Here is a 12,287-nt window from a genome sequence, read left to right as displayed (position 1 = left end):
TAATTAATTAATAGCTTCCTACTGACATTATAACTTAATATTTTCCTATGTGTTGACTCGGTTTCTTATTAATTTACCAATATTTTCCTTTATTTTTCTTTCAGTTCTATTGAGATATTATTGACATACAGTACTGTAGAAATGGTGGGTGTACAGCATAATGACATATGTTGTAAAAGGATCAGCAAACAATTTAAATTTTAAAAAAATTACTAAATACTTCATATGACAGTTTGGTAACCTCCATTTAAAACATAAGTTAAATTTACACAATTCATAACATTACATGAAATGGGCTGTGCAATTCTCAGTATTATCTGGTGTTCTGAAATTTGTACATAAACCACAGCTGGGGAAGTGCTAATTCATGAGACAAATTCTGCTCCTTTCTTCTTTCTTTTACTCCAGTAGTCGCCTCTGAGCCCTGTTAGCCTGGAGGCTGAATCTTCCGTGCCTTGGGGCAGGGCGGGTCACTCCCCTCAGAGGAGACCAGAAGGTCCTCCTGGAGAACGTGGACTGGGACATGGGTCAGTATCACCCAGGTTCCCCTAAGAGGTGAAACATCTGACTTGTAGGAGAAGGCTTCTTAGGAGGATGAAATGAAAGGTGTTCTGAACCTGGAGCCCTCCCCGCATCCCTTGTCCCATCATGAAGACAATTCTGAGGGGTTGGTCTGGAACATGCGTAGATGGTGGAGGTTGGGGGACAGTGCAGGCCTGGATTGGGCTCAGGTGAGGTGAGTTGGGTAGAGGCTGGGAGTCAGTGCTTAGCATTGGGGCAGGTGTCCTTATGGTCATTTGGTTTGCCTGTGTGAATCCAAGTCCAGTTGTACTGGGAAGAGGATAAAGGCTGTGGATAATTCCACAGATCAGGTCTGAGTATCCTCAGAGGATAAAAGGGACCTGAGTCTTACATTTTTGTGAGGAGGGGGTAGGTAGGAGGGGAAGATCTAGCAAAACAGGATGGAGACCCAGGCAGATCTCTTGCCTGCTGCCTGAGTTTGGAGTCCTGATGACATTTATGTATGACATTCTCTGGTCGGCACATTGAGTCTACACGTCAGTGCTCTGTGGTTGGTGACATGGTCCAGACCAGATGTCTTGGTGGCAAGCTGGGGAACGTCATAGGAGAAGCTCCCAGGCCTGTTGGCAATGATGTTTAAGGACTGGCCAATGTGGTTTGCTGTAGGTTGTGAGGTTTAACGATATCCTCATCCTTTAACTGGTCCACAAGTTGAGAGCAAAGAGCTCAGTACAGAGCTCTTGGTGTAAGGCTGTGCATGGCAGATGGCCCTCATATCGAGTGTCTTGAGTGATGGATGACCTGTGACAACAAGTTCCTTGACAAATTTTTTTAGTGACTGTGTGCACAGTAATTGGCTTGGAAGGATGTGGGAGAAGACACCACAACTATAAGGTATATTTGAATTGCCTCTCAATCAAGAGAAAAAATAGAAGCAAACGAAAATATCTGGAACCTATGAAATTAAATTTCACTGTAAAAGAAAAATGATCATTTTACACATGAAGAGGCACCCAACCTCAATGATGGTCAGGGGGAAATAAATTACAAAGCCAATGTAATCATTTTTCTTTCTTATATAGAAAACGTAAAGTGCCTTTGTAGCGTCTCTTGTCAACGTCAGTGGAAACAAGCCCTTTGATGTCCTCTTGCAGGGAGTATACATGACTAATATCCCTTTTGAGGCAGTTTGTCCCCTCGTTTGCTTCTACACGTTCTGGACTTTAGGGGTTCTGTGGTGCTGATGTCTGTGTGATGATCTGGAAATTTGCTCTGTCCTTCCACCTCTGGTCAATCTCCTTCAGGCATTGATAACTTGATCTCCTGAAGTAGAAGAAAAAAGGCAAAAAAAATCATATACACATTGAGACAAGACAGTGGAATAGAAGGACGTGGAGTTCAAAAAGAAAAAGAAAACCAAACCACCAAATAGTTCTGTCTCATTACTTCAACCTCACGCTTCGCCCCCAGACAAATCCCAACTCCTGGAAAACCACTCTGCAGAGGGAGCTGTCCTCTGGAGGTGGGGAGACTGTAAGGGAGGAGGCTAGAGGTGGGAAACTCACCAGCAAGAGACCTGGCGACCAGGTAACTTTTCAGAGCTCTTCCAGCCCAGAGAGTCCACCGTCCTTTGGGGGTATGGGGCTTCGTTAGGGGTAGGAGTGCCCACCTGGATCTGGAGACTGTGGTCCCACGCAGATGGGACCAGGCACTACAGGTCCGAGGAGGGCTCAGTTGCTGCACCATCCTTCCCAGGTCCCTCTGTCCCAGCTCAGTCCAGCCTTGGGACCCAAGCCGGCTCATATTCTAGGGATAGCACAGCAGCCCGGGTCACTGAGGCCTGAGGGGAACACACGAGGCATTGTTTTAAATTTAATTTTCATTTTATATTGTAGTTTACTTGATTTATCATATTGTGTTGTTTTAGGTGTTCAGCAGGTTGATTCAGTTGCACATAGACATATATATGTTCTTTATTCCTATTCTTCTCAATATGTTATTAAAGAGTGTTGGGTAGAGTTCCCTGTGGTAAACAGTAGGTCCTTGTTGATGATCAATTTCATACATATTCCGGCATATATGCTAATCCCACCTTCTCATTTGTCCCTTCCTGCTACCTTTCCCCTTTGGTGAACACATGTTTGTTTTCTAAGTCTATGAGCCGGATATTGTTTTATAAATTGATTCCTTTGTTTCAGTGTTTGAATTAGACCTATAAGTGATATCATGTGAGATTTCTCTTTCCTTTCTGACTTACTTCGCTTAGTATGATCACTTCTAAGTCCATCCGGGTTGCTGCAAGTGGCATTATTTCCATTTTTATGGCTGAGCAGTATTCCATTGTCTATATGTACTCCCTCTTCTTTGTCCATTCATTGGTCTGTGAACATTTTCTTTGCTTCCATGTCTTGGCCATTGAACATACGGATGCTACGGCCGTTGGGGTACGCAGGTGTTTTCGAATGCTGGTTTTCTCTGGATATCTCCAAAGGAGTGGGACTGCTGGATCATCTGGTCTCTTTATTATTAATTTTTTAAGGAACCTCCATACTGTTGTTTATCGTGGCAGTGACCAGGTTCCGTTTCCACCAGCAGCGTAGGCACGTTCCCTTTTCTCCACGCTCTCTCCTGCTCTTATTGTTTGTAGACATTTTGATGATGGCCATTGTGACTGGTCCGAGGTGATACCTCCTTGTAGTTTTTTTTTTTTTTTTTTTTTTTTTGCGGTACGCGGGCCTCTCACTGCTGCGGCCTCTCCCGCTGCGGAGCACAGGCTCCGGACGTGCAGGCTCAGCGGCCATGGCTCACGGGCCCAGCCGCTCCGCGGCATGTGAGATCTTCCCGGACCGGGACACGAACCCGTGTCCCCTGCATCGGCAGGCGGAGTCTCAACCACTGCGCCACCAGGGAAGCCCCCTTCCTTGTAGTTTTGATATCGGTTTCTCTGATAGGTAGGGCTGCTGAGCACCTTGACTTTTGCTTTTTTTTTTTCTTTTATTCGTGTGTGTAGAAGTTACCTCTTTAAATTGGCTTCTTCACGGTCGTCAGAGTTTTAAATTCTTTTTTCCATTTCCTACCCAAGGACATTTCTTGAGGGCAGGTGTCATTTACAGCCCCCCAGGCTTTGTGAATATGAAGTGCTCATAAGCACTGGTTTTAAAGCTGTCGTTGCGGTATCGGCCACAAGGTGGCAGGATTTCTTCATCCCCAAAGCTGGTTATTCTTGCCACAAGAACCTGAGAGAAAGTTGTATTTCTGGGTGTAAATTCGAGTGGTATGGGGCTGAAAAATCAACCAAGGAGACTTCCCTGGCGGTCCAGTGGCTAACGCTCTGATCTTCCAGTATAGGGGCTCGGGTTCAATTTCTGGTCTGGGAAATTGGATTGCCCATGCCACGTGGCCAAAAAAAAAAAAAAAAAGAGAAAGAAAAACAACCTAAGGGGTTGCGTCTCATTAATTCTTTGCCCTTACACTTCACCCCCGGGCAAATTCCAACCCCTGGGACACCATACTGCAGAGAGAGCTGTTCTCTGGAGGTGGGGAGACTGTAAGGGAGGAGGCTAGAGGCGGGAAACTCACCAGCAGGAGACCTGGAGACCAGCTGACTTTTCAGAGCTCTTCCAGCCCAGAGAGTCCACCGTCCTCTGGGTGCACTGGGCTTGGTTCAGGGGTAGGAGTGCCCACCTGGATCTGGAGACTGTGGTCCCATGCAGTCGGGACCAGGCACTACAGGTCCAAGGAGGGCTAATTTGCTGCACCATCCTTCCCAGGTCCCTCTGTCCCAGGTCAGTCCATCCTTGGGACCCATGCCAGAGATGTGACACAAGCACAGGTCACCGAGGGCTGAGAGGGACGTAGGAGGCATTTCGTTTTTGAATTTGTTTTATTTTATACTGGAGTAGATTGTTTAACAATGTTGTATTGTTTTAGGTGTTCAGCAAGTTGATTCTGTTTTACATAGAAATATATCTGGGTTTTTTTTCTGATTCTTTCCCCATATAGTTTATTAAAGAGTGTTGGGTAGAGTTTCCCAACATACAGTGGCATACAGTAGGTCTTTGTTGATTATCGATTTCACATAGATTATGGGGAACATGCTATACCTCATTTGTCCCTTTCCACCACCTTTCCACTTTGGTATCCATACTTTTGTTTTCTACGTCTGTGAGGCTGTTTATGTTTTGTAAATTGGTTCCTTTGTATTAATGTCTGGTTTCCACCTTTAAGTCACATCATGTAATATTTCTCTTTCCTTTCTGACTTACTTCACTTAGTATGATCACCCCTAAGTCCGCCTGTGTTGCTTCAACGGGCATTATTTCATTTTTTTTTTAACGGTTGAGTAACATTCCATCGTCCTGGGCGTATAAACAGCAAAAACCAGAATTTGAAAAACTTTCACCCCAACATTCACTGTAGCACTATTTACAATAGCCAAGACATGGAATCAACCGAAATGTCCATCAACAGATGAATGGATAGAGAAGAACTGGTACATAGACACAACAGAATATTATTCAGCCATAAAAAGGAAGGAAATTATGCCATCTGCAGCAATACGGAGGGATCTCAGACGATCATACTAAGTGAAGTAAGTCAGACAGAGCAAGACAAATATCATATGATAACCCTTATAGGTGGACTCTAGAAAGTGATACCAGTGAACTAATTTCAAGAGAGAAACAGACTCAAAGTTAGTTATTAGAGACGTGCAAATCAAAACTACAAAGAGGTATCACCTTGCACCAGTTAGAATGGCCATCACCAAAAAGTCTACAAACTGTAAATGCTAGCAAGGGAGTGGAGAAAAGGGAACCCTCCTACACTGTTGGTGAGAATGTAAACTGGTCACAGCCACTGTGGAGGACAGTATGAATGTTCCTTAACAAGCTAAAAATAGAGCTACCATATGATCCGGCAGTCCCACTCCTGGGCGTGTATCAGGAGAAAACCAGAATTTGAAAAACATGCACCCCAACGTTCACTGCCACACTAGTTACAACAGCCAAGGCATGGAAGCAACCAAAATGTCCATCAACAGATGAATCAATAAAGAAGTGGTACATCGAGACAAATGAATATTATTCGCCATAAAAAAAAGACTGAAATAATGCCATTAGCAGCAACATGGATAGACCTAGAGATGATCACACTAAGTGAAGTAAGTCACATAGAGACAAAAAAATGTCATATGATATCACTTAGTGGTGGAATCAAATAAGTGATACCAAGGAACTAATTTGTAAAGGAGACACAGATTTAGAAAAACAACTTATGGTTACCAAAGGAGAATGTTGGGGGGAAGGGATAAATTAGGAGGTTGAGATGTACGTAAACACACTAATACAAACGAAACAGCTAATCAACAGGGACCAACTGTATAGTTCAGGGAACTCTACTCGACACTCTTTAATAATCTATTGGGAACAGAGTCCGAAAAAGAATAGATAAATGTATATGTATAACTGAATCAACTTGCTGTACACCTACAAATCACAACATTGTAATTAAACTTTACTCCAGGAAAACAACAAAAATTAAATTAAAAAAAAACAAGAAGCGATTATCACAGGCATTTGGGTGTATGTTCTGGTTAATTCCCCTGTAATTTACAACACACAGAGGAGTGCAACTAAGGCTCTGGTTGCCCCAGTAACCAGTGTTGGGCATGAAGAAATCCTTCCACCACCCTGTGGTCATTTTCTTTAACAGCAAGTTACAAACCAGGTCATTTGGGCACTTCATATTCACAAGCACTCCTGGGCTATGAATGACACGTACCCTCAAGAAATGTCCTGGGGTAGGTAATTGAAAAAGAAGTCAAAGACGGCAGCCTTTCAAGATGCCAATTTCAATAGGTAAATTTTACTCTCACCATTTAAAAAAAAAAAAGCACGTGAAAATTTGTTCAACATAGCTAGCTAATTATTAGAGACACGCAAATCGAAATCTCAACGAGGTATCACCTCGCGCCAGCCAGAATGGCCATCATCAAAAAGTCTACGAACTGTAAATGCTGGCAAGGGTGTGGAGAAAAGGCAAGCCTCCTACACTGTTGGTGGGACTGTAAACTGGTCACAGCCACTGGAGAACAGTATGAAGGTTCCTTAACAAGCTAAAAATAGAGCTAGCATATGATCCGGCAGTCCCACTCCTGGGCGTATACCTGGAGAAAACCAGAATTCGAAAAACATGCACCCCAACGTTCACTGCCACACTAGTTACAACAGCCAAGGCATGGAAGCAACCAAAACGTCCATCGACAGATGAATCAATAAAGAAGTGGTACATAGAGACTACTGAATATTACTCAACCATAAAATAGACTGAAATAATGCCATTTGCAGCAGCATAGTATAATCATCCCTAGGTCCATCTGTGTGAAGTAAGTCAGATAGAGAAAGACAAATATCATATGATATCACTTGTAGGTGGAATCTAAAAATTAATACCAATGAGCTGATTTACAAAAGACAGATCACAGACTTGGAAAACATACTTATGTTTACCAAAGAGGAAAGGTGGGGTAAAGGGATAAATTAGGTGGTTGGGATTAAATATACATACTAAGACATATAAAATAGGTGATCAAAAAGAACTACTGTAGCACAGGGAACTCTGCTCAACATTCTGTAATAATCTATGTGGGATAAGAATTCAAAAATGAATAGACATATGTATATGTAGAACTGAAGAAGTTGATGTTGACCTACAAAGGAACACAACATTGTAAATCAACATTACTCCAACAAAAAATAAAAATTAAATTAAAATTAAAATATAGGTAATGAGACGCAAGCTTTTGGGTGTTTGTTCTGGTATAGTTGACGCTAATTTACAGCCCAGGAACGTGAATCCCACTAAAGCTCTGGTTGCCTGAGTAACCAGAGTTGGTCATGAAGAAATGCTGCCGCCTTGTGGCCGTTTTCCATAACAGCAAGTTAAAAACCAGCGCTTCTGGGCATGTAACACTCACAAGTACTGTGGGGCTGTAAATGAACTTGCCCGGAAGAAATGTCTTGGGGTAGGCAATCAAAAATGAATTCAAAAGAGGACAGACTTTGAAAAAGCCAATTTCAACAGGTAAATATTACTCACACTGTTAAAAAAAAACACGTGCAAAGACGCTAAACATCACTAATTATGAGAGACATGTAAGTCAAAACTACAAGGAGGTATCACATTGCACCTGTCAGAATGGCCATCATCAAAAAGTTTGCAAACAATAAATGCTAGATAGGGAACCTCCTATGCTGTTGGTGGGAATGTAAAGTGGTCACAGCCACCATGGAGGTTCCTTACCAAGCTAAAAATTGAGCTACCTATGATCCGGCAGTCCCACTCCTGGGCATATAGCCAGAGAAAACCAGAATTTGAAAAGACACTTCCTCCCCGACTTTCACTGCAACACTATTTACAATAGCCAAGACATGGAAGCAACCAAAATGTTCATCAACAGATGAATGGCTAAAGAAGAAGTGGCGCATGGGCACAATAGAATATTATTCAGCCATAAAAAAATAATGAAATACTGCCATTTGCAGCAACACGGGTCAACCTAGAGATGATCATACTAAGTGAAGTAAGTCAGAGAAAGACAAATATCATATGATATCACTTATAGGTGGAATCTAGTAAGTGATAAAAAATGAACTAATTTGTAAAAGAGAAGCAGACTTAAAGACTTAGAAAACAAACTTACAGTTAACAAAGCTGACTGGTGGGGGGAAGGAATAAATTAGGAGGTTGGGATTAACATATACACACTAATACAAATCAAATAGATAATCACCAGGGACTAACTGTATAGACCAGGGAACTCTGCTCAACACTCTGTAATATCCTATATGGGTACACAATCTGAAAAAGAATGGATATATGTATATGTATAACTGAATCAACTTGCTGTACACCTACAAAACACAGCATTGTAAATAAACTTTACTCCAATAAAAATAAAAACTAAATACACTGTGGTTCTTGTGCCCCAGGAACCAGAGTTGCGTATGAAGAAATCCTTCCACCTTGTGGCCATTCACTGTAACAGCAAGTTTAAAACCAGTGCTTTTGGGTCCTTTAATAGTCACAAAGACTTCAGGGTTGTAAACGACAGGCGCCCCCAATAAATGTCCTGGGGTAGGTAATGGAAAAACAATTCAAAACGGGGCAGACTTTCAAGAGGCCAATTTCATGAGGTAAATTTTACTCACACTGTTTCTTTTCAAAAAAAGCACATGAAAAGATGCTTAATATCACTAATTATTAGAGACATGCAAATCAAAACTACAATGAGTTATCACCTCCCACCCGTCAGAATGGCCATCATCAAAAAGTCTACAAACAATAAATGCCGCAGAGGACCTGGAGAAAAGGGTACCTTCCTATGCTGTTAGTGGAATGTAACCTGGTAACAGCCACTATCAAGAAGAGTATGAAGGTTCCTTAAAAAACTGAAAATAGAGCTAGTATATGATCTGGTAGTCCCACTCCTGGGCGTATATCGGGAGAAAACCAGAATTCGAAAAGACACATGGTCCCCAACGTTCACTGCAGCACTATTTACAATAGCCAAGACATGGAATCAACCAAAATGTCCATTGACAGATGAATGGCTAAAGAAGTGGTACATACAGACAGCTGAATATTACTCAGCCATAAAGAAAGAATGAAATAATGCCATTTGCAGTAACGTGGATGGAACTAGAGATGATAATACTAAGTAAGTCAGATAGAGAAAGACAAATATCATACGATATCACTTTTATGTGGCATCTAAAAAAATGATAGAAATGAACTAATTTACAAAACAGAAAGAGACTCACAGACTTCAAATATCCTTTAGGGAGAAAATTTTAAAAATCTATTACAGGTCATTAAATGTCAACCTGAAAAAAATAAGCAATAATTAACATTGTAAAGGTATTTATTCTCCTCCAATGAATCTGTACAAGGCATTAGCACACTAAACCTGCAGATCACATCCAGCCCACCATCTTCTTTTGTAAACAAAATTTTATTGAATGGCAAAAAAAGAAACCCACGAGACATCACGTCACACCTGTCAAAATGGCTATTATCCAAAAGTCTACAAATAACAAATGTTATTGAGGATATGGAGAAAAGGGAACCCTAGTACGCTGTTGGTAGGATTGTAAATTGGTACACCCACTATGAAAACAATACGGAGGTCCTGAAAAAACTAAAAGTAGAACTATCATATTTGCCAACAATTACACCACTGGGTATTTGTCCAAAGAAAATGAAAACACCAATTTGACAGGATACATGCACCCCAATGTTCATAGTAGCATTATTTCCAATTGCCACAATATGGAAGCAAACTAAATGTCTATCAACAGATGAATGGGTAAAGAAGATGTATACACAATAGACTATTACTCAGCCATTAAATAGAATCAAATTCTGCCACTTGCAACAACATGGATGGGCCTAGAATGTATTATATCTAGTGAAATAAGTTAGAGACAAATGCTCTATGTTCTCCCTTGTATGTGGAATCTAAGAAATGCAAGAAAGGAATGTATACAACAAAATAGGAATAGACTCAGAGAATAAATTAGTGGTTACTGGTGGGGAGAGTGAAGGGGGGAGGGAATGATGGTAGTTTGTTTCTCTTAATCCAATACCCCTATGTAGAAAATAAACAAATTAGGATGTATTGTACAACCCAGGGAAACATAGCCGTTATTTTGTAATATCTTTAAATGGAGCATAATCTATACAAATATTAAGTCAATAAGTTGTACCCCTGAGACTAATGTAATATTGTAAATCAACTATACTTCAATTTAAAAAATCCATACAGTGGCTGAGTGGATTAAAAAAAGATCAATTATATACTGGGTACAAGAGATTCGTGTGAACTTTAAGGCCATACGTAGGATAAAACTGAATGACTGGAAAAAAGGTATTTCATGCAAATGATAATTACCTGACTAGTCTATTATCAGGCAAAAAAGACTTTAAGTCAAACCTCTCACAGAAACAAAGGCTATCATATAATGATAAAGTGATTAATTCATCAAGAAATTATGACAATTATAAATATGTATGTATCCAGCATTGGAGCCTCTAAACATATAAAGAAAATATTAACACATATAAAGGGGAAAATGTGCAGAAATGAAATAATGGTAAGAAATGTCAATACCCAACTTTCAACACTATAGATCATCCGGACAGATTATCAATCAGAAACTTGAACACACACTTGATATCAAGTGAGCCTAACAGACATATATAATACATGCCACTCAACAGCAGCAAAATTTCCATTCTTCTTAAGTACACACAGAACATTTCCTAGGATAGATCAAATGTTAAGCCACAAAAGAAGTCTTCAAAAATCCAAGAAGATTGAAATCGTATCAAGTAACTCTTCCAGCCACAACGGTATGAAGCTGAAATTCAATATTAAGAAGAATAATTGAAAATTCAAGAACACTTGGAAATTGAACATCAAGCTTCTGAAGAGCCAATGCATACAAGAATAAATGAAAAGGGGAATAAAAGACATAAAGCAAACAAAATTGGAAACAAGAATAAATCAAAAGGGAAATAAAAGACATAAAGCAAACATAAACTTATGGAATACAGAAAAATCAATTCCGTTCAAAGAGTTGTATTTACAGTTATAAATGCATATATTTAAAAAAAAGTTCTTGACGGGGATCAAGATGATAGAGTAGGAAGATACTGAGCTCCCCTCCTCCCATGGACACACCCAAATTACAACTTACACAGAAATTACCTCTGTCATGACCTGAAGACTAGCAGAGAAAATTTTCCACAACTAAAGATATAAAGAGGGAGAAACCACAAGGCGGGTAGGAGGATTGGCAACACAGTCTAGTTAGAGCCCACACCTGCAGCACAGTGACCCACAGTTGAAGATCTCACAACTGCATAGGTCCTCCACAAGGAGGGCAAGGTCTGAGCCCTCCACTAGGCTGCTCAGCCCAGGGTTCCTGCATTGGGAAGAAAAGAACACAGCGGGTCTGGCTTTGAAAACCTGCAGGGCTTACTTTCAGGAGAGCTGGAGGCGAAAGGAAACCGAGACTTTGCTCTCATAGGGCACACACAAAATCTCACGTGTTCTCAGTCCCTGGGCAGTGCTGGTGGTTTGAAAGACTCCTGGGTCAGACCTACCTGCTCATCTCGGAGAGCTTCTTGGAAAGGCAAGAGGCAGCTGGGACTCTTGCTAGGGACTGAGACATTGGCAGGCAACATTTTAGAGTCTTCCCTCTAACTGATTAGTATCAAAGGCCTGCCCCATCAACCGCCATGCTTACAGCACTTCTGCATCACCAGGCCTCACAACCAGACACACTGGGGGCCTACCCTATCTACCTGTGCACCTGGAGCGCCACACAGCCACCCATAATGGAGGTGTGCCTTTCCTACCAGCACCCACGGCAATCACATAATGCTGGGCCTCACGTCAGTTTAGGTCAGTGTCCAACACCGCCTCCCAGCTTGTCCACAGTAGTTGGCTCTGCCAGAAGAGAAAGGTGTATGAAGCCCAGAGAGGGGACACCCCTGGAACATCTGGCTCTGCTGGCCACAGGAGAATGTGCTGCTGGGCCCTATAGGCCATCTCCTGTATAAGGCCACTTCTCCAAGACCAGGAAAGGTAATGAACTGGAGCTAATGACTAGAAATGCACAGAGAATTGGGAAACATAAGGAAAGAGAGGAGTATGTGACAAATGAAGTAACAAGACACAACATCAGAAAAAGAACTAG

At 41.3% G+C, this 12,287-nt stretch overlaps 1 long non-coding RNA gene across 2 annotated transcripts in view; it reads right to left on the bottom strand.

The window, feature by feature from the left end:
* LOC137223983 (uncharacterized) overlaps positions 1–12,287 on the bottom strand; it is a 47,985-nt gene continuing 35,698 nt past the window's right edge. The window contains exons 3-4 of one of the 2 annotated variants that reach the window (XR_010943165.1): positions 2,088–2,362; positions 1–1,845 (exon numbers count right to left, since the gene is read on the bottom strand). This is a non-coding gene — a long non-coding RNA (uncharacterized lncRNA). The remainder of the gene's footprint in view (positions 1,846–2,087; positions 2,363–12,287) is intronic. The other variant, XR_010943166.1, reaches the window with a different exon arrangement.

This window comes from Pseudorca crassidens, chromosome 4, assembly GCF_039906515.1.
Source record: "Pseudorca crassidens isolate mPseCra1 chromosome 4, mPseCra1.hap1, whole genome shotgun sequence".
In the NCBI taxonomy this organism is placed as follows: domain Eukaryota; kingdom Metazoa; phylum Chordata; class Mammalia; order Artiodactyla; family Delphinidae; genus Pseudorca; species Pseudorca crassidens.
Note: the sequence above shows the minus strand (reverse complement) of the source record. Positions and strands in the feature narration are given on the sequence as shown.